The sequence below is a fragment of the Podarcis cretensis genome, assembly GCF_951804945.1.
Source record: "Podarcis cretensis genome assembly, chromosome: 3".
NCBI lineage: Eukaryota > Metazoa > Chordata > Lepidosauria > Squamata > Lacertidae > Podarcis > Podarcis cretensis.
This window is the reverse complement of record NC_137172.1, coordinates 53354056-53381128: the sequence shown is the minus strand read 5'-3', so window position 1 is coordinate 53381128 and position 27073 is coordinate 53354056. Positions and strand designations below refer to the sequence as shown.

The window sequence follows — 27073 nt, the reverse complement described above, 5'->3', positions numbered from 1 at the left end:
TTAAAATGTGAACCAAATAGAATTTCCCTCCGCATGCCTACAGGATATGTACGGTATGTGGAGGGGCTGGTAGTAAGGAAAAAATGGCACCATCTTGTCAGTTCTTGGAACTTTCTTAGAGATCCTCCTCCTACTTTGAGAATCACACACCACTCCTGAACTCCAGAGTATATTTCTGCGCTATTTGATCAGCATGAAATAATGTCCACTTTGCCCACTAACCTGCAACTAAATGGGAAACTGTCTTTGAAAAAAGAGGGGAATTTGGAATTGACAGAATTATAGGCCCCTGTGTGGTTCTTTAGTCAGTTGTTCTGTGTTAAACCTTTTATGATTCTTTTAAAAAATAAACTGCACACATTTATAGTGCTATGCACTGGTGAATACTTTTGTCAGAGTTTAAAGCACATAAAGTGATCTTTGGGATCAAGTTACCCTTGTGAAAGTACCGTGATCAAGTAACCCATGTGAGAGTGTTGTGAAGTGTATGTGAGTTTCTATGAGGTGAGACACATTGATAACAGCAAGGGACTTTATTGAACTAACAGAACAGAAGAACAGGGGCAAAGCAACTGCTTATGTATTTTTTTGAAGGCCTGGGCCACTTTCTCTCTCTCTCTCAATGTGATTGGCTCCCAAGCTGTGAATCGTAACTCAGGGCTTAAGAGCCAATGCCAGTAGCCCAAACCTTGAAATGTTCTGTGATTGGATATCATGAATCAAATCACAACACAGGGGCTCAGAATCTTTAGTCCAGACTCACGCTCAGGCAAACACAGACCACTGAATACATAACAAAGTGACTAATTATTGTCGACCCCCATGACATTCTCTCTGTATGAAGGGAGTGGGTGGCGCTGTTGTCCTAACCACTGAGCCTCTTGGGCTTGCCAATTGGAAGGTTGGCAGCTCGAGTCAATGTGACGGGGTGAGCTCCCATTGCTCTGTCCCAGTGACATTCTTTCCCATTTCTTTTTTCAGTTCCATATGCTTTTCAAGGCTCAGATTATTTTCACTGAATCCAGCTTTTACACAGAACCCTTGGAAAAACAAACTAAGTATGTGTGTACAGTGGTACCTCTGGTTAAGAACTTAATTCATTCCGGAGGTCTGTTCTTAACCTGAAACTGCTCTTAACCTGAGATACCACTTTAGCTAATAGGGCCTCCCGCTGCTGCGTTGCCACCGCACGATTTCTGTTCTCATCCTGAGGTAAAGTTCTTAACCCAAGGTACTACTTCTGGGTTAGCGGAGTCTGTAACCTGAAGTGTCTGTAACCCGAGGTGTCAGTAACCTGAGGTACCACTGTTTTTTATTTCTGTCACTCATGGAGGGAAGACTGATTGGAGTGGGGAGAAATGCACAGAATGGGTAGTGCCCACATAACTTGGTAAACAATCCAAATGTGTCCATGGACCTAAAAAGGTTGGCAACCATAAATGAAAAAAGACAAGCCTATGTCCAAAGCAGATCACAATCTGAATTACAACAGGGATGAAGAATATGACAAGGGTTACAGATGGATAGATGCCAGCTAGTTAGATGTACTAACCTTCCTTTTGTTTGACGTCAAGGAATATGTTATAGTCCAGCCTAAGCAATGTTTGTATAAAGTGTTTGTAAGACAGCTCATGCTAAATACCGTTTTTTAAAGTCCCTAACATGCATATCAATTAAGTGTTTAGGAATTGTTCCCCCTGCAAAACAAATATATCTATAAAATTTGATATTTATTTAAGGTCTAATTTCTGAATTCAGCTTCTGGTAGGAAAGAAGCTTGATTTCCTTTGTTTCCCCCCAATTATTCTTAGACTGAAACTTCCCAAGTGTATAATTGCAACTGAGTCATTGATGCATTGCAAAGTGACAGCCATTGAGGCTTATTATGGGCTAGAATTAGCCATAGGTCTCATTGTTTGAGTTTAAAAGTAACATTTTAAATGGAAAGTCCCAACTATTCATTTAATGTAGATCTAATATGACAGATATTTGTTCATTAATGAGAAATACCCACCACTACATATCAAAACGTATTGTTTTGAGTGTGTGGAGAGGTTAGGCTGAATGCCTGTAGCCACTTCTAATTCCTGGATCTGGCACAGATTAAATTGCTGGAATAAGTGGACCATCCTGATAATGGCCTGCTAAACATGGGTCAGTAAGGGAACAAAGGAAGTGGCTTAGTGGGAGAGAACAAATGGGTGGGCCTCCCTCTCTCAACTGTCTGCTAGTTAGAAAGACAAAAGGTCAGAGGGGGGAGTTGAGTGATGTGATCTAGAAGCTGGATGCAAAAGCCACAGGATGGAAAGGCAGGGCAGATTTCTCTTTGAATCCAAGGCTACGGCTATGGAAGAAGCAATACCCTTTTGGAGTGTTCATGCTGTGGACCCCTCCAACACAGGATCGGGTTGTATATATATGTAAATAAACCTTAAAGCATAAAGACACCACAGTCACCACTGTGCCTCATTTCCAAAACTAAACACGAATCATGGGTAAGCACTTGGAACCCCTGGAATTTTGCACTGCTCAGAGATTGGAGTGGGGTGCAACAATATTAATGTTGGAGTTCACAGAGATAGATCTACAGTCGTACCTTGGTTGACGAATGCCTTGCGACTCAAACGTTTTGGCTCCTGAATGCCAAAAAGCTGGAAGTGAGTGTTCCGGTTTGTGAACGTTCTTTGGAACCCGAACGTCCGACACAGCTTCCACAGCTTCCAGTTGGCTGCAGGAGCTTCCTGCAGCCAATCGGAAGCTGTGCCTTGGTTTCTGAATGCTTTGGGAGTCGAACAAACTTCCAGAATGGACTCCATTCAACTTCTGAGGTACCACTGCAGTTGATTGACCAACTCTCCATTCAAAATTGGCATTAGTAAAAACTGGTAATTGAAAACACACTTAAGGTTACATCCGAGGGAGGAATTCAGTATGGCTTTATGGCAATTGCTCCATCAGCACAAGCATTTCTGCTTGCCAGATAAAATGATCCCCTTCTCCGGGGGGGGGGGGGGGAGATGATTAATCACATTCAGGACCATGGAGCATAGCAAGGTATGTGTGTGTTAAAACTTCCTCTCATCTATGCCAAGGTCCCAATTAAAACTGCTCCTGAATTTGCTCTTTGCCCTGGGAGAGAAATTGCCTCTTACCCCAAGGTCAGATTCCATCCCAGAACAAATAGTTTCAGGAACAGGGGCAGTAATTTTCAAAAGGGCTGCGGTAGATAATAATTTAATTATTTAATATTTATATCCCGTCCAACTCCCATTTCTCCATGCTGTGGTCCTGATCCTGACTGCCCCTCCCCTCTGTGTCTGCTATTTCCTCTTTTTAAAAGTGACATGTAAAATTGAATCAGGCTCCTGTCATCCAGCTTGACCCTTGGTCTACTCTAAGAAAGAGTAGACCTTTGGTCTACTCTAAGAAAGGTAAAGGTAAAGGACCCCTGACAGTCAAGTCCATTTGCAGACGACTCTGGTGTTGCGGCACTCATCTTGCTTTACAGGCTGAAAGAGCTAGCGTTTGTCCGCAGACAGTTTTTCCAGGTCATGTGGCCAGCATGACTAAGCCGCTTCTGGTGCATTGGAACACCGAAACCAGAGCAGCGCATGGAAACACTGTTTACCTTCCCGCCAGAGCGGTACCTATTTTTCTACTTGCACTTTTTGGCGTGCTTTCGAATTGCTAGGTTGGCAGGAGCTGGGACAGAGCAATGGGAGCTCACCCCGTCACGGGGATTTGAACCACTGACCTTCTGATTGGCAAGCCCAAGAGGCTCAGTGGTTTAGACCACAGCACCACCCACGTCCCTTTGGTCTACTCTAATGGAAGCTAAAGAGGAATTGGGGAGTGAAATTAGGGGACGTTTTTGAGCTTGGGTCCAGCTTAACTGGCACAGCCATTAGCTTAGACCATTATCTTTCCTTGCACCTGAGAAGGGCTTGATTAAGGGAAGCATTGTGTGCTGTGATTAACAATGGCCTTGCGTTTTGTTCTACAGCTCCATTGTTCTTTTCTAACCCTCAAAACCAATGAGGAAGGAAGAGAGCCAGGGGAATTGTGCAGTTTCATGCTTCCTGTCAAACATCCCCTGCTGGCCTCCTTTCCCAACTTATGCTGAGGCATCTGCTGCAAAGGGATGAGTGCCCTGCTCTGTCTCAGCAGATCAGTGAATGCCCCAGCAGTTTCCTGCCCTTGTATTCAACTTTCCGTCCTGCCTACTTACTACCCAAGTTCTAAGTCAATGCTGGGGATGCACAATGAATCTGATTTGATGACATGGCCATTCTCTTGTGTTCTGTGAGCCGCCAGACAAGTGTTTCGCATGATCTTGCCTCAAGGGCTGCAATGCACTCTTGTTGTACCGTCTAGTAGGCCTGTATTATTATAGTTTTTTTTATCATGTTTATTTCACTTTTCATTCACATCTCCTCCTATCTTTTTGATTGTTAGCCTCTGGGCAGATTTCAGTTCTCTAGCCAAAGATGCAGCTTTACATTGAATTAATGGGTGTCTCTCTGCCAGTTAAGAAGTTAACAAAATAAAGGAGTAGGTGTCACTCTTTTGCTTATGGTGGGGAATTGACGACATGCTGAACCAAGCGCAACCACACTCCCCGAATCTTAACCAACCTGATTGCACCGTCGACACTGTTATTTCGACAGCCCTGCTCTCCCGGCATCTGGCATAATTGGAAGCAGCAGCCAGCAGGTATCAAATGTCAGTATGAATTGTCTCCTGCTGCGTGAGCACCGACTATGAAATTGATTTGCTGTCTCCACCCCCCCTCTTTTTTTGCACAGTTTCGTAATGGCAGTAATGCAAAAAGTCCAGCCTGGGCAAATTTACTATGGAGTAGATGTGGTTAAAAATACCTGCATGGTAATAAATTAGAGGCCAACCTCCTGCACTCAACATGTTGTCATAATGAAATTGTCATAAACAAAAGTGGTGTTAGGATTTCTGAACATGACACATCCTTTTTGCTCACTAATAAATTGCACCAATGAACCTCCAAACAAGTCCGGATTAATCAGTACACTACATATGCTGTGTATCACAGGTGTTCTGCAAAATCCATTGAGGAATTGAGAGCTGAATGGTGAAAGAGATTCTCCCTGCTCCTCTCACGAAAGAAAGAAAGAAAGAAAGAAAGAAAGAAAGAAAGAAAGAAGGCTGTGTTGTGTTTCAGAGAACTGGGAAATGAAGGAAATAAGGAGTCTAGAGACAGTCCCAAAGAGACATTATTATTATTATTATTTATTTATGTTGTATACCGCCCTTCATCCAAAAATCTCAGGATAAAAACACAAGATAAAAACACAAAACAAGAGCAAGAGCAAGAACAAGAACAAGAACAAGAACAAACCAACAACCCCCTCCTCCCACCAACACATTTCAAAGAATATAGGATCTCAATCAGCCCAAGGCCTGGGGAAAGAGAAATGTTTTCACCTTGCGCCGAAAGATATGTAATGAAGACACCAGACGAACCACCCTGGGGAGAGCATTCTACAAACAGCCAAGGTAGAAGGCACTCCTAGCCACTGAGTTAACTTGTGCATCTGGCAACACTGATGGAACAAGGATCAACCCGTTTACATACCTGTTCCTTCAGAGGGAGCGCAACCCCATTCAGGATGGGCCAACCTCAAAGTTTGTGTATTTGAGAGCCACCGTCCACAGCTGCACCTGTGATGCAATTCTGGTGTATACAGGAGTTTTTCCAGCTGTAGGCCTGGGGGAAAAGGTTACCTGACAGAATACATTCCCACTGCACAGTCCATTCACCATAGGTGCCAACTCCCTGTGGCCCTGGGTGCCCGAGCACCCACAAAGTTCCCTATGAAGGAGCTGGGCATCCACAAATTTCAGTGCCAGGGTCATGCACCCATGGTTGTGGGGCCTAGTTGGCACTCCTGCCATTCACTAAGATCTTCAGAGGAGGCTCACAATGGCTTAGATTAGGGCTTTATATGTGTTGGTGAACCAGGTCCACAGTATAAAACCATATTGTCACCCAGGACATTGTTCTCCAAATCTCTCAGATTTCAGGAAAAAAGAAAAAAGAGAACTAAAATCCAGTCTTTTTTTGCTACCTCTGAAGTGTTACAAATTATCAGACTTCCAGTGCAACCCAACACAGAAAGCCTGATACAGTCAAACCTCAGTTGTCCGTTCTGCTTCCAAAATATTCGACAAACGAGGCGCGGCTTCCAATTGGCTGCAGGAGCTTCCTGCACTCAAGCAGAAGCCGTGGCGGATGTTCGGCTCCCAAAAAGCGTTTGAAAACTGGAACACTTACTTCTGGGTTTTTTGTCTTCAGGAACTGAAATGTTCCAAAATGGAGGCATTTGGGAGCCGAGGTTTGACTGTAGTTCCTCAGCAAATGAGTACCATATTGAAACCTTATTGTCTGCAGCTGCAGCTGCTTCCATGGGTCTGAGATTGCCGTGAGTGGGGCAGGAGGAATCCGTATTGCAACCTTAGCTAGTAACACAAGGGGAGCCTGTTTGGCCTATTATGTATATATAATGTATGATGGAATATCTAATGTATCCCATCATGCCCTCATGTATTGCTTTGCAACTGATTGTTGGAGCAGAAACACAATTAAACTCTGGCAGCAAGACCCCGCTGAACACACCAGATGTTCTCATCACTTTTCTCCACTGTTCTCATTTTCTAAACTGAGAGGAAATTCAATTATCAGTGCTCACTCTCACTTTTCTGAGGCATTTTATAGCTGTTCCTGTGGAATTTGATTTGTTTCTATTTGAAGGTGATATTTTTATTTTTTTAAAAAAAATTCACATCATTCAGAATATAACAACGCACATTTGTAAAGTTTCCACATGAACCAAAATAATGTGTTTTATACAACAGAAGATATTGGTTTCTGTCTCTTAGAATACAAATTGGACTAATGTGTAAAAGAGTTTGCATAAACTATGACTCTGAGTTCATGTTATGTCACAGAAATCGGTGTTTTAGAAAGAATGGGGATTCCCATAGTTCTCTGGTTATCTTACAGGTCTGTGCACTAGAATGTATCCCTCACTTCTTGCCCTTATGTAAGGTCTGTGTCCTGGCCATCGCTGTCAGACAAAGAATTCAAACTCCCACCTGTGTTTCTGCAAAAGGCTTTAATGCGTAAATCAGAGCAGCACCTAGGGGAGGCACAGGTTGCAAGGTGCACCAGGTACATCATAGGTATAAACACATGGCTAAGCACAAGTTAAGACATTGATCCAATGAGCGGCATCTCCTCACCTTCACCTTCCATTTTAAGAGCAGGGTGGGCACAGCTCTCAGCATGGCATGCAGCCAGAGTCCTGGGACTGGGCAAACAAATAGACACTCCTTGGTGTAGGCTAGTTCTGTGAGGTTTGCCCATTCCAGCACTGGAATCTCCATATCCTTGGAAACAGAGGTGGTGTCAGTGCCAGCCCAGCACCTGTTTTACTATTTTACCCAAAAGAGCGAGGCTCCTCAGTGAGAGGAGGAATTAGGGGTGGGTCTTTTCTGCAGTAGCTTCCCCAAATTTAAGAAATAATAATAATTCCCCAGTTAAAACTGATCCTGGACCAGGGTTGGTTAGCCATGCAGACCCTTGCATGGCCAATCCCAGGCCTGGACTATTGCAATGCACTGTATATGGAGCTGCCCTTAAGGTTGGTTCAAAAGCTATAGCTGGTGCAGAATAGAGTAAGCAGGTTGCTAAGTGGAACATCCTCTTGTACATATAGGACACCTGTGCTGAAAGAGCTGCACTGGCTGCCAAGTAGCCAAAATGTTTATGGGTTTTTTGCTGACATATAATTCCCCAAACATTTAGGCACAAGGTTATCTCCCCACCATACAGACCTGCCCATCCATTAAGATATTCAGAAGAGATTCTATTCATTGTATTGTAGCCTGTGGAGGTTCATCTCACAAAAACTTGGAACAGGGCCTTTTGTGTGGTAGCACCTTGTCTGAAATGAGCTTCCCTTTGAGATATGAACTCTTGCTCTAGTGCCAGGATTCCCAAACTGCTCTGTGGATCACCAGTAATCCGCAAGCTTTGTTCAGGTGGCACGCAACATGCCTGTTGAAATACAATTAAAATAATAATAATCACACCACTTCTAGCACAGAACATTACAATTGCTACAGCAGGCAATTTTCAAGTGGTTCATAGGGGAGGGAAGTTAGGGAACCATTGCTCTAAGTGTCTTTTGGTTGCACTGTTTGCTCTTCAAGTATCGGGACAATCGAAGAGGGGGAAGAGGGAGGTCCTCCAGCCCCTTTCCTCCTTGTCCTCCTCCTTTGTAATGGTTTAAGGTATCCAGATCTTTTCTAAAGGGATTTGTTTTAGAAATGTTTGTTATTACCAAATGATGAAAAAAGTCCCACAGCAGAAGTACAATAAGCAGCTAGGGTGAAATTTATAAAGCAATGAAAGAAAAACAAATTTAAAAGCTCAAAATGTAATAATCCAGCAACAGCAAAAAGCAAGCAAGCAAACAAACAAACCCTGTACGATATTTTATAACCCATTTAACTTCAGTCACATCTTAATACACTTTTATTATTTGTTTCACTGGGTTCTGATTCCGGTCAGACTCGTTATGCTGCAGCTCTTTGTGAAGTAGGACTGTCAAATAAGCGACTGGTTTTATAGCCTGTCCCCACTGCTACACCAGATATTAATTCAGTAGGTGGTTACTTGCTGGTTCAGACCAACATCACAAAAGTGACTGTCAGTGCCGCTGCTCTGGGGACCTTACAGGGGAATTCACATAAGCAAATGCTTTGATGAGAATGAGGGGTGAGTGGGTCTGTGCTGGAATTAAATATGGAACAGAGCTGTTGTGTAGGAGTTTCATCACATACCCAGCAAGCAACTCAGCCCATATTTATTGTGCCACTGAAGAACTTAAGCAGTATGATATGTGTAGGCCAAACTGTATTTATCAGTTCTGCTCTTATTCCACCCATCCTTCGGTAAATTAATGCTCATGTTATTCTCATACCAACCCTGCAAGCTAGATTAGGCTGAAAATGAATGAGTGGTCTAAGGTCCTCTCGACCCACAGTCAGCTTTATTGTGGCTGAGGGAGGATTTCAACACAGGTCTCTCTAGTTTGTGTCCAATTCTTTGTCTAGCATATTTGGATTCAGAGGTACAAGGAGACCAATTGCCCACATAGCCAGTACAGGCTACCCTGACAGGCAAAGGTTATATAAAGCAGAGGTGGGCAGCCTGTGGCCCTCCATATTCAACTCCCATCATCCCTGACCTTTTGTTATGCTGGCTGGAACTGATGGGAGTTGGTCTTCAGTGATATATGGAGGCCCACAGATAGCCTGCCCTGTTCTAGAAGATCAAACAGGCTCCAGAGGCAGGGTGGTCTGTACTAGGAAAGGGTCTGATTTTGTATGAGACAGTTAGTTGTTGACATTTTAACCTATGTTCTGCTTTGTTCCTGTGTGGAACAAATCTGCACATAAAAACGGTCAACTCCCCTGCCTCAGCTGAGGAGTACTTATAAGGTATACTAAGGGCTGTTCTTTCTTTTTTTTAATTCCTTTAAACAGTGTGAAGCGCTTGGAGCAGCTTCAGATCACAGCACCTCCACCATGCCAGGTAAAAAAATGCTTTTAAAAATGATGCAGGAAGTGACCATACATTACTTACTGTGTAATTCTATGAACAAAGGACCAAAATGTTGTGTACCAAAATGTTGCCCCATGTTGTACAGTTGGTGGCAGCCATTTTGTTGTATGTTCAGTGGCCCTACCCAGGAGTGGCATGTGGTCACTTCCTGCACCATTTAAAAAACATGTTTACTATTCTATGAAGCTGTTCCAAGCAGCTTCCCATCTATAAATACAGGAGGGGGAATACAGAACAGCCCTCAGTACATCCTGTAACTCAACGAGCTCTCCAAAAGATCTAAGGACTAACGTCACTTCCACGCCATATATTTAATGTACCCTTATACCTCATGCCATAGAAAAGAAGAATCATGGGAACTGTAGTTTGTTAAGGGTATTGAGACCTGTAGGTCTATGGTGTTGTCAGTACCCTTAATAAAATAGAGTTTCCAGGATTTTTGATGGAAAGCGATGACTGTTAAAGAAACACAAGAGTGCATTAAATGTATGGTGTGGGTGTAACCTAAATCTCAGATCTGCAGTCACCATAAAATCTGGCCTGGATTACAATTGTCTGCCATCCTTAGCTAGCTGTATTGGTACTTTTTGAGAGCCTCTCACTTGGGATGCCAAAGACTTTATTCATTTTCCCTGTCCCTGAGTGATGTCCCCTCCCTTTCACTGGAACATTTTACTAGCAGAAACTAAGTAGGTCTCACTCTCTGGAGATTTCAGTTCTATTTTAGCATACAGTATGTGGTATTTTAATGGATAGTTTAATCAGCTGGTGTTATTGGATTGCTATTTAATGTTTCGTTGCTCGTTCTAAACCTTTTAATTCATTTATCAGATTTATATCCCACTTCCCGTCCTGAAGGCTCTGAGTGGCTTACTGAAATATTTAAAATTGTGTGTTTCTTTTTTTAAGAAAAGGAAAAACAACAACCAAGAAATGGAATCTCCCTGAATATTTCTAGACACCCCCCTCCCTAAATAGCCAGTGCCAGTTGAGGCAGTTGTGTCACATATTCTCAACTGAGAGGAATGTGGTGTAACCTTCCAGTAGCTCTTAGTCCTCTGACCAGTGACAGAAGCCAGCCTGTCCTTCCCCCTCATTTATAGAGCCACAGGGCAGGTGGAATTCTGATAGAATGCTATCTGAATTCTCCCTCAGTGGGAGGCTGAGAAAGCTCACAGCAGCTATTGCTCCTCTGACCAATACCCTGGGCCTGCCTGAATTTTCCCTGGCTCTAAGGGTGAAATGGAAAGCATGCCCTAAACAGCTGGAGACCAGGATAACCTGCTGGTCTATTCCTCTATGAACCCTTACAGTAATGCGGTGTGGTAGGTGGCAGGCAACAAAGAATCAGTCTTGTGAAGCCTGGCCTCTTGACTATCCATGCTCCATCCATTCCCCAGGCCCCCTGTCTGCTATTCTTCAGAACAATACAGGACCTGTGAGGTCTTCTTCATTTCACAGAATGGATTTGGAGGCTTCTCCTAACAGAACCGGATGACAGCTTTCACTGATTCCCCCATCTGTCCTCTGTGTCACTTTCCACATAAGGAAATCAGAAGAGCTTGCTAGATCAGGCCAATGAGCCCTGTCGCCCCCTGTGGTTTCCAGCAACTTGTATTCAGAATCATGGCTGCCTCCAACTTTGGAGGCAGAACATAGTAACCATCATGTGTACTAGCTTTCGATCGCCCTCTCCTCCATGAACTTGTTTAATCCTCTTTTAAAGCTAGCTAGGTTGTTCCCACACTGTTTGTGAGGGTCCCCCAACATTCCAGAGCAGATTCTTGTAAGGGGTGTGTGGGTGGCTGCAGTGGAAAGCGTAGATCAGCAAAAATTGCCTGCACCCTCCCACAAATGGGAGTTTCTTTTGAACCCAACACCCTTTTGCAAATGGAGAGGCAATGTTGGATCAACCCACTGTCTCCCCCCGCAGCCTTCAATGCCATTTGCTGCAGCAGCTGAATCCATATGATAACATGTCAGGTCTTTCTACTGCAGAAACGTCTGTGGCTTTATGCATTTTTATGATTCTTAGTCACCTTATGAGTCAGTATGATGATGAGATGGGGCATAAATATTTAACGCACAAAGCATTATTATAGGATGCCACCTCTCATTTCCCTCTCGCCTATCCTTGTCTCCGCTTCTGTAACCACAGATTTCTCTTCCGGGAGGGAGGTGGAAGACGCTCCCTGCAGCTGCCCCATCCTATGACCCTGGCAGGGTTTTCTTTCCTTCACTTTAAGGGGCAGCTATTTAGAAATCTAAATAGAATAAATGTGTTCTCTCCATGGACCTGTTCCCAGAGCGCAACTGGCATTACTTTCAGAATCTCTCAATTCCACCATTCCGTATCCCTTCAAACCTATCTGGGTAATAATTCCACAAGCAACAAATTGGATCAAATTCAGTATTTAAATCTATCGTGGCAAGCAGAATAATTTCTAACAACAGCCCTGGAGAATCTTAATGCCTCTTGCCCTAATTCTCTCGGATGACCACTCAACTGTTGTTCCTCTCTTCCCATTGCAAGATTTGTGGAGAAGAATAGCCCTTCCTCACTTGCACTGCCTCGCCCTCTTAGATCCTTAAAGGCAGGCTGTCAAGGGGATTAGCCTTAATGGAAGTTGCACAGCTGAATACGCATCTGTGCTTCTTGCTGAAAGCTTACCCCTCAGCCATTGTTTCTCTAGCTGTGCAATTTCTCCAAGTGCAAGGGGAGATTTCACACACACACACCTTCGCTCCTTCCAGATTCTTAGTTCTCTGGAGCACATTGGCAGCACATGTGCTCCATTTCAGATTCCCCTTGTAAGCATTTGATTCCTGGTGACATAAATATGACACATACAGATGCAGAAACTCTTGACCTTTTTCTTTGTGTCTGTGACTGGAGTGTGCAGTACAAAGAGCTTCCTGCTGAACTCCATGCAGCTGCCTTACCAAAAAACCATGCAAAGGGAGCTTTATTTGCCCTGCTTCCCGTCTAAGATTGCCTTGGAACCGCCCCACAGCATTCCTCAGCAGGCTGTGGTCTATGACATCACCATTCAGGCTTCTGAAAGATCCCAGCCTGTTTGGACATGGCATCCACGGAACGGGACTATATTTCAATGTGAGGTTCTTGGTGTTTGTTACTCCAAATAAATCACTTTCATAACTGGCCATAATCTGAGCCAGTTTATTTGGGTTTAGTTCCAGGATTTATTTCTCAGCTCTGCATTTCTGAAGTGCTCAAAGCCATCCTTGAGCATGTGCAGAGCGCCTTTCAGTTAAGTGCAACAAGGTGCAGCAATGTCTGAATTATAGCATCTTCCAGAACAGAAATTAACTGCTGCTTCATAATAATCTGGCATCTGGTGTATTAGAGCAGCTTCTGTGATTTAGAGCCCCTGTGGATCCTGTTGCCTGGGGTAGTCACTTCACCTTGCCTCATGGGTGGGCTGGCCCTGTCTCAGTGCTCCAAGTGGGATGGAGATGGGCTGTGGGGCGGTTTTTCTTTAGATTACACCAGATCTGAAAAAAGGGAGATGGTTTTGAGTCTTTTTAAAACAAAGCAAGGCAACATTGGACTCCGTTCTATCCCACTTTCAGCACTAAGTGTACCATACAGATGGGTTGACAGGAACACCGACCAGTTTTGTAGCACCTTACAGACTAATTTATTATGGCATTATGTTTCATAAGCTGCATTTTCTAGCATTTTAATACAATTTTAGGAATGCAGCCTCAAAGACTTGACAGTGCACTAGACTGGATTTTTCAAAGATCCACAGTGGGCCTACTCCTCCTTAGCACCTGTCTTCTAATTCTCTATTTAGAGATGCTAATGAATTAGCCTGCAGAAGAGAAGACTGAGTGGCAATATGATGGCTAGGTTCAAATATCTTAAGGGCTGTCACATGGAAGATGGAGTAAGCTTGTTTTCTGCTGCTCCAGAGTGTAAGGCTCCAACCAATGGATTCAAACTGCAAGAAAGGAGATTCTAACTTACGGTAATGTTGGGACTAACTTTCTGATGGCGAGAACTGTTCAACAGTGGAACAGACTACTTCAGAAGGTGATGGACACTCATTCATTTGAGGTTTTTTTAATGGAGGTTGGGTGGTAATATGTCTGGGATTCTTTAGTTTTGATTTCTGCATTGCAAGGAGTTGGACTAGATGTCCCTTGGGTTCCCTTCCAACACTTCAGTTCTATGGTTCTATGCATTTCTTCCAGGCTATGCTCAAAGAAGAAACTTGGTGCCTAGTAAAAAACCAGCCATGAACGAGGTGAGACCATCTTGGCTGTGAGTCTGGAAGTCCTGCTCCATGCCTTGCAGGCCTTTTTCCCATGTGGCCTGCAAAAATGGGGATCTGGACTGACTCCATCTACAAAACCTGAGGCTGCTGAACAGACTCTTGGGCTGGAATGTTGTTTGCTGTTGTTGCTGTACATTTTTTGTCTCTTTATTTTAGATCTTCTTGTGATTTATGTGGAAATGTTCCAGTTTGGCTATGTATTGTTTCAATGTTTTATTTATTGTTTATAACTACCTTTTGTTAAAAGGGACACGGGTGGTGGTGTGGGATATACCACAGAGCCTAGGACTTGCCGATCGAAAGGTTGGCAGGTTTGAATGCCCACGACGGGGTGAGCTCCTGTTGCTCGGTCCCTGCTCCTGCCAACCTAGCAGTTCAAAAGCACGTTAAAGTGCAAGTAGGTACCACTCCGGCGGGAAGGTAAACAGCGTTTCCGTGTGCTGCTCTGGTTCGCCAGAAGTGGCTTAGTCATGCTGGCCACATGACCTGGAAGCTGTACGCCGGCTCCCTTGGCCAATAAAGCAAGATGAGCACCGCAACTCCAGAGTCGCCCACGACTGGACCTAATGGTCAGGGGTCCCTTTACCTTAACCTTTTACCTTTTGTTATGCTGTAGTTACACATTATTTCATGCTGAAAGCCACCTTGAGCATGGTTTGAACTGTGGAAAGGTGGCATACAAATAAAATTATGTATGTATGTATGTATGTATGTATGTATGTATGTATGCATGCATGTATGTATGTACAAGTACTGGAATTCTTCTGTCTTGGAATAAAAACCGATCTGACAAAGGGTTCTTGGTTTCTCTTTCCCTTCTCTCTCATTCGGCCTCCACCAAATCCCACACACCCTTTCCTTTCCTGATCTTTTCTTGAGTCTCAGGTTGCATAGGGAAATTATCTGTTTTAGGAAAGAACCCTGATCCATTTCTGAGGTGTTACAAGGTTAGCAGGGGAAAGTGATCTCATATCTGTTCACTGTATTGAGAAACATGATGCCTACCTGGACATTTTCATAATCGCACTCCCACTGCTGTTGTGACAGTGGCTAGCTGGTTATATGTAAAAAAGGTATTCAAAAATTGTTTGGTGTAATTTTAGATGATATGATGTCCCAGTTTAAAATGCAGAAGGGAGCCAGCATCATGTGACAAAGCAGCTGCCTTCAGACCACAATTTGGGAACCTCTGTTTCAGGGGATTGGCAAGTAGTGCTGGAAACTTTGAGGTCAGTGGCTGAAATCTACACAGTGGTGTCATCAGATGTTAGTCTGCAAATTTTGCTAATCATTAGCTGTCTCTGCCCCCTTACGCCTGAAGTGTTTGTTGTCTGGGACTGTATTCTTTTTTTAAAAAAGTTTTTATTTGATTTTACAAATTCATTCACATTCATAATCACAAATAATAAAAATTACACAAGATTCTTCTGAATCTCGAGACTTCCCTCCTCCCCTCCATGGGTTCTTCAGGAAGCTTTTTAAACTGCATATTATAAGTCCATCTAATTTACAATCCTCCATTGTATCCAAGGTCAATATATCATTGCAAGAATTATTTACAACCTGCCAAAGAGTTCAAGTGTTTACTGTGATCTTTCAGATATTATATAAATTTATCCCCTTTACTGAAGTTTTGATCCTCCTGATTTCTGATTTATCCGGTGAATCTTGCCACCTCTGCATAGTCCAATAATTTCATCTGCCAATCCACCCTGGTAGGTATCTTGTCATCTTTCCAATTCTGGGCAAGGAGCATCCTTGCACCTGTTGTAGCACATATAAACAGTCTTTTCAGTTCCTTCCAGACTGAAAAGTCTGGGACTGTATTCAGATGAACAAATGCAAACTGCATTAGGTGCTTTTGTGTGGGGGTGGGGGGTGTTCAGGAGCCACACAACTTACCTTCTGTGCTTTTCACATGTGCATTCCATATACAAGCACATTCCCTACTTTTTCATCACAAACAGTAAAAGACAGGGGAGTCCTGCTCCAGATGGAGCATTTCTGTGTCTTAGATATCTGAAAGGGGCCTTCTTTTTAATCTACAGTTTGTGGCTTCTTATCCTTTATTCTACCCGTACTAGGCATTTTGTACAATGTTCCTTTCTGTTCTGAGTCATATAATCAAACCCACTTTTAATCTGCTGTTTCCGCATTTCACCCCCTGTGGCTAGGGAATCTGAACACAATTCTCCATCCTACCCATACTTTTGGTTCCAAGCTAATCTACAGCATATTCCAGTTTTTGGAATGCTTATATATACTTTATATATACAGTGGAACCTTGGTTTTTGAGCGTCTTAGAAGCCAAACTATTCGGAACCTGAAGGCTGAAAACCTGGAAGTGAATGCTTCTGCTTTCAAATGCGCCTCGGGAGTCAAACAGCTTCCGAGGTGGGTTTCTCCATTTTCTCAATGGAATTTGCCAACCGCCCATTGCATCTCGGTCGTCAAACGTTTCAGAAGTCGAACGGTCTTCTAGAACAGATTACCTTTGACAGCCAAGGTTCCATTGTATATACAAATGAGAGTGAGAGAGTGCAGTACGTGTACACTTTTGAGAAATGAAAACTTATTTAGGGCAATTTGACTACAAAAATCACTAAGTTAATTTTGTGTAGCTGTGTTAGATATGTCAATGGCAATTGCTTAGTAAACTGACTATGGAAAATTAAACTATTGACTGTGGAGGGATGGCCCCACGTATTTCTGCTTTGCCTCATTTTCTAAAGTTCTCACATTGGCTTTGCAAAGATCTACTACTCACAGAACCTTGTCACCTTCTGTCTTTCTCAGGACTTGTAGAGCAGGCAGGCAGGCATTGCCTACCATGTATGTTCTACTTATCTTCAGCATGCAGCAGTCATGCTTCTGCCTGATGAAGATGGCAAAAAATACTTTAGCTAGTGGGTTCTTTTTCTGTTCCCTGCTTAAGTATCTATCTTGTCAAATGGTACACTATCAGAAGAAATAAACCAGACAAAAACCAAACAGGTGAATTTTCTCTTTAATTCAGAAAAAATACTGAACTCTTCCTTTTTAAAATTCATCATGACTGAAATATTTTAGCTTTGAACTTTTCTTCCTTCCAAACCAAACTTTAGTAGTTCTGATTTAGGGATTTCTGTTCAGTTTCCAAGAGCAGATTTAGGTAAGGGCAAGAATTTTTTTGCACCCCTTTAAAAAAGAATACATATTGGAATACATATTGAACTATTCCACTTTGGAAGGTTTTTTTTTTTTAATGCTTTCATCTCATCAGATCTTTGGTTTCTGCTTCTTCCCAGGACCTTTTGAATTCCTGCTGTCTGGAAGCACAAGCCATTATGAAATCACACAGCCTTCATTCTGGTAGCCTTTCCCAAAAAGTATTGGCTCCAAGACACTTTCCTCTTTGAAGCATGAAAATATTTAAAGAATGACTTCAGCGGGACATTTTTAAATGAAAGAGCTTGCTGAGAATCCATGCAACCATGGAAGACCATAATTACAACAGCAGATTTCAGACCAGTCAATTTTTACAATCAAGGGTCCACAAATGCAATTATTGGCAGGAGCCAGGTGTTTCTAAGAACATCCTCAAACTGTGCTCAATGCATATTCATATATATATATATATATATATATATATATATATGCATGTTTCTGGTTTTTTTCTAGTATTTGTTTGCTTGGATAAAGAATGTCTCCATCTGGTTATTTTTGATAGCCTGATTATATTTATAGCTCAAAGGAACTTCACTTTTGAAAGTTGGATGACTTCACAATTTGCATGAATTAGAACTTGAAAAACCATCCATCAATGATGACAATATCAAGTGATGATTTCCAGCATGTGAAACAGCTATTGCTGTTAGTGATGAACAAATCTGTTTCATCCCATTTCTGAATCAATCTGCACGAAAATTCAAAAAAATGCATTGTCTCACAAAATACGCATTCAGATATGTATCTTATCTTAATATATACATTCATAACCTATTTCATTCTAAAATACACATTTTAAATAACATTTTGGTACATTTTTTGAGTTGAGATCTGTCCACCACAACATTCAAAGAATGAAATCCAAAGCGTAATTATGATCTGATCCACACATTATTCCAGGAGCTATAGATCAAGTCAGTTTGCATCAGAGTTGACTTTTATTGAATTCTTCAAGCTTCCCTATTGCTAGTCAACAGATGAAATGTCATGACTGATGGTCACCGTTTATCATCACTTCTCATTGCATAGTGATTCTCCCATGATAGACACATTTAATGAATCAGTATCATTGGCTGGGGTTATATACAATCACCACAGCATTGTCCTCTCAGAAGAATATTCAGGAGAACCTGAATAGGCCCCAAAGAGGTGAACACCACCTCTCTTGTCCTGAAAACCCACCTGTGTTTTGCAAGCTGTATTGGTTCTCACTCATGCAGAAGGCTTTATTCCACAATCTGCTAGTGTCCAAATGTAAGTCTGGTCACAGGTTACTAAGTCAAAAAGTATGGCGGAGCTCTAGAGTATATGGCTAGGCAGAAGCTAAGATGCTGACTCAACATTTCTCTCTCTCTCTCTCTCTCTCTCTCTCTCTCTCTGCCATACCTGCTGGGACCAGACATCATCAGCAATGACTGTTCGCCCGATACACCCACACACACCCCTTTTGAAGAGCAGAGTGGGCACCTTCATTCATGTGGCTGATGTCTGAGGCTCAGATCTTGGCAAGCAAGCAGCCTGCCAAGTAGGGTGAGTGTGTGGAGGAGGCAGTCTGTGCTGGTGCACTCGTCTCCTTGTCCTTGATGATGGAGGTAGGTACGATGAGACCATCTCACTGTAAGATTTATCTTTTAGTCTCTCCACTGAAAGAGGTGATTCTTTACTGGCAGAGGGGTGGTGCTGAAGGCAGTGTTTGATCAGTTGGGATGCTGCACTTGGAGTATCCAATGACAATGCAACCTATTTGCCCCTTGCCGTGAGTCAGAGATCACCAATGAGTTCTGCTCACTGTCCCCCCACTCTGCTGGTCCCCTCCCCTGGGTTGAGTCCCTTCAGTGCTCCAGTCTTGTCCCACTCTTCCCTGTCTGACCACTCTCACCAAGGCATCTCCCCTTGGCCCATGACACAAGCACTCCTTGTCACAAACACTCATAAAATCCCTACCAATCTGCTTTACAGTATTCAGCAATCTGCCAGTAGTTCCCTATCCATCTCTCTCCCCCTCCCTTTCCCCCATAGCTAGTGCAATCTACACTGAGTAGAAGTTGCTCTCTGGCCTTCCCAAACCTTGCAGTTCTTTTAATGGAAGTTATCAGAGAATGAACTGGGATTTCCTGCAGTCCAGGAATGCATTCTACCGCTAAGCTAATCACCATCCCAGATGAGCTAACGGTATAGGATAGTTTACTTGCTTTAAAATGCTCTAATAATTTGTTAATATTATGTAGCATTAGTCAGTCCTCTACACATCTTATTAAACCAAAAAACAAAACTGCAGTAATGCACAAGCCATTCTTCCTCTGCTACACCAGAAATGCTGCTGATGGACAGAAGAGCATGTTACTGATTAGATCTGGACCAGCGACTCACAGCCTGGGATTATAGTTTCGGCAATTTGCTTGAGTTTGTACAACCCAAATATCAGATAACATTAAGGTTTACATTTTCTATGGAACGCTGTCTCGAGAATATATTGATTCCTAGAGTATCAGATTACTCCAGAGCCAGAGTAGGCCAAAAGGAGAGTTTTGCTCCCCCCCCCGCTGACCTTTGAAAAACAGAATTGTATGACTACATACAGAGACCCGAGTGACCTTCAAGAATCCAAGCAGGGCCTCATGAATTACAGTGCACTTTAAGTGAGATTGTAAACAATAAGGTGAGGAGGGAAGAATAAAAACCCAGAAGCAGAATTTTAAAGGAATTCCCCAGATAAGAAGAAACTGCAGATTAGCAGTGTGATGCTATATACCCCCACTTAAAATGAAGTCCCATTGAGTCCAATGGGGCTTACCCCCAAGAAACCAGGTACAGAATTGAAGCCTAACAGCAAAATCCTAGACATGGTTAGTTAGAAATAAGCCCCCTTGAATTCAAGGGGGCTTACTCCCAGGTTAGTTTGCAGAGGATTGCACGGGCAGATTTTCCAACTCAGATGCTTTTTATATGCAGCCCTAGGAACAATTCAGTGGGGTTTACTTTTCCTATTGTTTGCCATTTTGTTAGGGCTAAGATTCTTCTTTCATCTCATGCAGAGAACCTCTGTTTTGCATGTTACCTCACATCCTGATATCTTATTCTTACCTCATCAGGAGACCTTTATAAATAAATCTCACAATTCATGGCGTCCACTTTAAATTCACTTTGGTAACTCATGAGCCATTTGTACGAATTACATGCTTATGTGCCAAACCAGACTGATGCATACTGTTCTGAAGCTTCAGGTAACTTGACAGTGGCAGGGAAGAGAGCTGGATTTTTAGATGTAGTATATACCTCATAGAAATGCCTTTAAAGGCCTACACGTCGTGGGATGTAGGCAGCATATACACCATACATTTAAAGTACATGGCTTCTACCAAAGAATCCTAGAAACTGTAGTTTAAGGGTGCTGGGAACTGTAGCTCTCTGAGAGGGTGGACTGTAGTTCTCTGGATTCTTTGGGAGGGGAAATGTGCTTTCACTCTAATTTCAATGTGTGGTTTCTACTCAACCTTAGGTACTGAAGTTCCTACATCAGTCTGCCCCTGTGTTAAGATGATTGGCAAAGGCTGTTCTTCAGATACCTCTACAATCTGAGATGAGGCAGCTGGTGACCACAGGTATAGCTTTCCAGTAGTGACAAGGAACATTGCTAAATACCTAAAGGGCTCAGGGCATGACTCCATGATGCAAATTTCCATAAAATCTGCACATCTGAATGTATATGTAAAGAAGCAAAAGAAACAAATGCATAGTCCTAAATGCTTTTAAAATCACAGTCTTGCACTGACTTAAACAGAAGCTCTCCCATAAGTGCTACAGACCTATATGTCCTATGGAAATTCAGCTTAGAAGAGGTGCAATGCAGAACTTCCCAAAACAGAACCATCTTCATTAACGTGGCTTCCCTTTGGTCTGCATATGGAGAGTGTTGGCTTCTTATATTGTACACCAGGGTGTCTAGCAGCAAGTGCTTTGTTTAGAAGTCACAGAGGGCTCCTTGTCAATGTGTAGTTGTGACTAGATCATGATGCAGTTTCATACCCTCCAAGTTTTCCAAATATGCTGGAATGGTCATGAAAACCCTTAAGTCATCACGGCTTCTCATTTGGTCACAGATAGCTTTCCGGTTTCATTCCCAAATAACAACTGAGGTAGTCATTGCCTAAAGCAATGACTGGGGCTGGTGGAAGTTGTAGATCACAACATCTGGTAGGCATCAGGTGGAGGAAGGGTGGCCTGGAGGAATGCTCTAGCATCCAACATGTTTGATGGAGATGTCTGAAGGCACATCATGGACACAGCTCCATTAGAAATTAGCAAAACAGCTTGAGCAGTAGATACAACACCTTCCATAATACTGAAATGAATTTCATGAATTTCAATTCATGAAATTTCAAAGCATTTTTCAAATGGAAGTTTGACTTGAGTGGTTAGATCTCTAGTTCTTGCTCTTGGTGGGCTGCAGATCCACCATTTGGCAGAAAATACTCTGTGGGTGAGGGATGGAATTGGGTGCCACCAAATCACATGGGTCCATTGTCAAGAGCTGGGCATTTCCTACCACCACAAAACTCTCAAGATGTCTAACAACATCTCATTCCACTTTTGAAAGTTCTGCTATGTATCATATAATCAACTGCATTGTGCAACTTGTTAAAACTAATGTGAACTCTTAAAGCTTGGGGGGGGCTGTGTTTTGTTTTTTTATTAAGGCATCTCAGGGTGGTGTTTTTTTTTGTCATGTCAATTTATAATATTGACTTTCTACCCGTTGTCTAAGTATTTTATTTTTTTCTTCAGAGGGCTGGCACTAACTATCTCTGCAGTTATCTTTTTTTATATTATCGAGTAACTGCTTTCCCCCATAATGATGTGCTGTGTATGCCACGGCTGGGCCTGAAAATACAACAATGCCATAAATTAGAGAAAGCCAATGATTGATTTAGGAGTCCTATTATTTTTACCATAACTCTGCTAGTGGAAATCCAGGACTGCAGTCTTCTACTAGACTTTCACTGCTATCAATGTCTTTGAGATAAGCTTTAAATAACCACGGGATAAAAGCACACACATGCACCCTGGACAGCTTTATGAAGATAATAACAGCAATTAAACCATGATTCTTTGGGGAATCTCAACCTTCTGCAAATCACTGATGCAAATTTTTAAGTGAGATATCCTTGGAAAGATGTACATTGCACAAAAAATAAAAACCAAGCTGATGAGCTTCCAGAGGACAAAGCCGTGTGTGTGTGTGTGTGTGTGTGTGTGGTGGGGGAACAGTCATTGCTGACGTCTGGTCCCAGCAGGTGTGGCAGACTTGCTAATCAACCTGATCACAATTACAACTCAGTCATGTCCCTAGAATTCTTCCCTCTGTTTTCCTGTTGCTTTCCGACAGCTGCTATGCTTAGCTGCCCTGCTGCTTCCCAAGCTACCATGAAGCCCTTCTGGCAACTGAAGGTAGGCTCAGAGGCTGTAGGTTGGTGCATGAAATTGGAGCAGCTGAAGACAGCAACTGTTGTGAGGAAGCAGGACTTTGATAGCCATGGTTTCTCAAAACTCACCACTCACTGTGCTTGCACACAGAAAACTGTCCAGTTGATGATGGCTGGTGGGAAAAGGTCCCATTTTTTTATGTTGTGAACTGCCCTGATATCTGCAGGCTGAAGGGTGGTGTACAAATTTAATAAATAAAATAATAAATAAAGGCAGAGGGGATGGAGAGATCTTTGTTGTTGGCATCTATCTGTCTTGAAAGACAATGGCGTGCATCTCCAGGGGTGAAGTCAAACTGCTGTGTTAGCAGCACTGAAGTGACGTCCCTGTGGCACAAGCCCTGGCAGAGTGTATGAAGGTCCTGGGCTGCCCCCTTTGGCCTTGCTGATGTAGTTCAAAGGAAAGCAGAGCAATATGTTTGGTACCAGCTTGGCTGCAGGAGCTGTTGGGAGGTGGCATCCAAGATCCAAGCTGTTGGGAGGTGGCATCTTAAGACTCCATTCCGGATTTGTGTAGGGTCTACTGCTTAGATCTTTCTTCTCCCGGAGATATCCCATGAGGCAGCGGAGGTTTAGGATTATAGTTTTCCTTCTCCTAGATTAGCCACCTTCCCGGGATGATGACCTCATCTGCCCCTCACTTCCCTCTGCAGCATGTGTAGAAACCACTTTCTTGACTATTGGACCCACTATTAGTCCTGTCTGCTTAATCCTCCAGAGCTTGGGGAGTCCCTAGCTCACTGAGTGTTTGAGACCCATCGGCTACCCTCACCTGGTTTAGCCAGCCAGTCGAATCCATTCCCAGGGTGTGGCCTCCGTCACATCCTGACAGCTTCTAAGAGCCACAGGTGAGTGTTGGATGGGGACTAAAGGTGGGCAGACTACCCCAGAAGGAGCACAACATGTCCACTAACACCCCAAACACCTCAATGGAGAAACCATTTTAAATTTTCTGCCTTTTTCCCTAACAGGGACTCAAAGCAGTTTACAGATAAAAACAAGAATAGCTAAAACATAGGAAAAGCATGAGCCCTTTCATTAAAACCAATTAGTTCCCCAAAACCTGTTAGAACAAGAAAGCCTGCACCTGCTGGCGGAAGGAAGGGCAACAAGGAAGGAGTCTTGATGGAAGAGTATTGAGGACTGGTTATTTCTTCACACTTGCCCATCAATTTCTTGAAGTTATGTACAGTGATGATGATGCCAAACCAGTTAATTATAACTGTTTGTAATGCAAATCTAGCCAGTTCTAATTCCCATATGTATAACAACCCCTGACTCTGAAGTTCCAGAATTGTAACAGGCTCATAATTAAAAATGAGGTTTCATGTTCTGCTTTCCTGTTTTATTGTGGCTGTATGATGGCTCTCCCTCTTTGTCTGGACTGCTGGAAGAGAAACAGATCACTCTTGCTGGAGATCTGAACCAATCACTTCTAGAAAGCTTTCAAAATTACATCAAGGTTGCCCACCCCTCTGCTAAACACCCATCTAACCAAGGTACACTTCAATAACGTACATGTGTATAAAAACCAACCACCACCATGATCTGAAAGCTAAAAAGAAAAAAAGCACTTTTATTTTTTCATTCCACTGGGCTTGTAAATATGTCTAATTCTGAATCCCAACATAGTTAGTTATTTAAACATACTTTAGAGAGTGTGGCTGTTTGGAAAACAGTGGTCTTTGTTCCTTGTGTTATTTGTTTTGACCATTAACTCATTAGCAGGAATAAAAAGAATTATAGCAGGCAACAGGCAACAGATAGGATAAAGGTACAGATAATTTCAGACAATAGTTTGGTAATCTCCTTGACAGAACTAGTAGAGTCTTCAAAAGAAGTACTGAATGAAATCCTCCGCCAGTGTAGCAAAGCATCATGCTATTTATTAAATGAAACCAAATTTGAAAAGCTAGGTTTGCGATACAAAAAGCTCCAGGAGACAGTCCTGTTCTATTCCATGGAAAGAAGTCTCAAATAAACATTTGGGCATTAACTTATCTGTGGATTTAAAGACTCTGAGAATAATTATGATCCATAGTAAAGAAATCAAGAAGGATATCAGGAGATGGAATGAGATGAATTTATCATGGATGGCTCAGATAGATGTAGTAAAATCTAATGGCCCTTTGAAATTGCCTTTTCTGTTTCCCACATTACTTATTAATGTATCAGATAAAATATGTTTTTTAAAATGGAATAAGATGTATTAAATTTATAAATAATGGGAGGGGGTAGAATTGAAAATTCTTGCAAAAGAGAGATCAATATAGGAGTTTGAATATTCCTGACACCTGGAATTGGTGGCAATCATATATTGGATTAGGATGCTGGATTAGATATTGTTGATCTGTGGAACAAAAAGGTAATGGGATACCCTTGGAATTCACATTCATGGTCAGAGCAAAAGAAAAGACCAATGAATATTGATAATAATCTAATACTATACTTCTTATTTTGGAACTTGGATGAGATTAAGCAGAAAATTGCTTTTGATTTATCTCTAAAAAATATAATATCTTCAATGAGCACTCTAAGATAAGAGGTAGTTCTATATATATGATGAGTTATGTGTTAAAATTATGGAATTCCCTCACAAAGGTTGTTCATCCAGCTTCTTTTATGGTTGTTTTCGATACCTGGGAAAGGCAGCACTATTTTAGAGAATTTTGGAAGTTCTTTGGATGGGGAGAAGGGTTGTTCCATTTGGTTTGATTATTTCCTGGATATAATGTGTCAGGGAACTGCCATCAGAGACAGAGGTGGAGGGAAGGCTCCAGAGCCACGCCGGAGAGGGTCCCAGCAGGGAGAGAGGCAGCCCAGCTGCTGGGGAAGGAAATCAACGTAACACCAGGAGAGAAGGGGGGCAGATGGGGGAATCGGAGAAAAGGCTCCAGGACTCTTCAACGGAGACTAGCGGGGAGAGCACGGGTACTCCGCTGCCCACACTCTCCCTGCGCAGAAGACTTCCGCGCAGGGAGAGTAGGAGGAGACTTGGCGTCAAAGAACTTTTTTGCTGGAAGAAGTTTAAGAAACGCCCACTGACGGATTCTGCCAGCGACTGAGACAGCCACATAGTGAAGGGCTGTCCAGACAGAAAGGGTTCAACCAGGCAACCAAGCCAAGAGTGGCGGCAACTTACGCATGAGCAACCCCCTAGAACCATTACATAATGCTATTGTCAGGGACTCAGCGGGAGCGCAGGGAGGAGAGGAGATGGAAAGCGAGGGGGAGCAATCCGAGGGCAGTGTAGGAGAATATGACAGCAGCCCGATAGATTCCATGAGCCTCTCCAGCGAATCGGAAGATTCACAGAAGGGGGCGCCGATGGGCAGGGCAAGGGGCGACCCAAGGGGGACACCCCAGAAGCAAGGGGCCAGCGGGGACTCCCAGAGCAGCAGTTGCAAATCAGGACCAGCTTCCCCACCAGAGCGTAGTGGGGGGGAGGAGTCCCAGGTGTCAGAGCCCACATATGCACCACCAGCGAGAGAAGATGAGTCAGGGTGGACCACGCCTCCATCGGAGAGCGAGTTAACGGTTAAGAGGAAAGTTGCAGGCTGGGCGCGCACGCCAAGTTCAAAGGTACAGGCGAGCGGCACAGAAGGTAGCCCGGATAGGGAACCAGGTCCTAAAGCCCGCCGGAAGGAGGGGCAAGAATCGTCAGGGTCAGCGTCAGAGGAGTCCAGGAAGGATGAGACCCTAGCGGGCAGGAGGGCCCAGAGGAGAAAGGAATTTAGGAAGAGGTGGAGCAAAGCGAGAGTCTTAAACTGGTGTGGAGGGGGAGGAGACTCAGACAGGACTTCGCCGGTCTAAGGTCGGGACGTAGAGCTGCACGCTGCGGCTTTAAAATGGAGACTGAATCTCAATAAAGACTTTTGTACATAACTACAGCCTAGCGTTGGTCCTCTGTGAGCTGGGACCTGGAGGCAGCTCTGACAGTAAGTCCTGTCTCAAATTTCAAAGAACCTCGCAACGTGAGAGGACGCAGCGAGGGGCGAAGATTGGTGCTTCGCGAGCTCACAAAAGCAGCACAAGATGACTACAGAAGAACGACTGGCAGCTTTGCAAGAAGCCGTGGTACAACTTAACGCAGAAATACGAGCGGCAAGGAGGAGAGAAGAGGAATCAGATGCTGTCTGCAAGGATCTGCAAAACAGGTTGGAAATGTTGACTAAACAGGGGCCACCGGCAGCCAAATCAGAAGGGATCGGGCTCGGGAAGAGAGGGGGGAGCCTGGTGTCGCATTTCGATGGGAGTCTGCAGCAATATCCTAACTTCAGAGCAGACGTAGTTTTTGCGCTAAAGTTGCTGGAGAAGGACTTTAGAGATGAGCAGGAGAAAGTAGGCTTCATACTAACGCATCTCCATGGAGAAGCTAAAGCATGGTTGCGCAATCTGTGGAGAGATAATGATCC

General features: G+C 43.3%; 1 long non-coding RNA gene across 1 annotated transcript in view; it reads left to right on the top strand.

Moving 5' to 3' along the window:
* LOC307213794 overlaps positions 1-27073 on the top strand; it is a 54565-nt gene that overhangs the window by 6997 nt on the left and 20495 nt on the right. Inside the window, exon 2 of the long non-coding RNA XR_013837693.1 lies at positions 18585-18705. This is a non-coding gene — a long non-coding RNA (uncharacterized lncRNA). The remainder of the gene's footprint in view (positions 1-18584; positions 18706-27073) is intronic.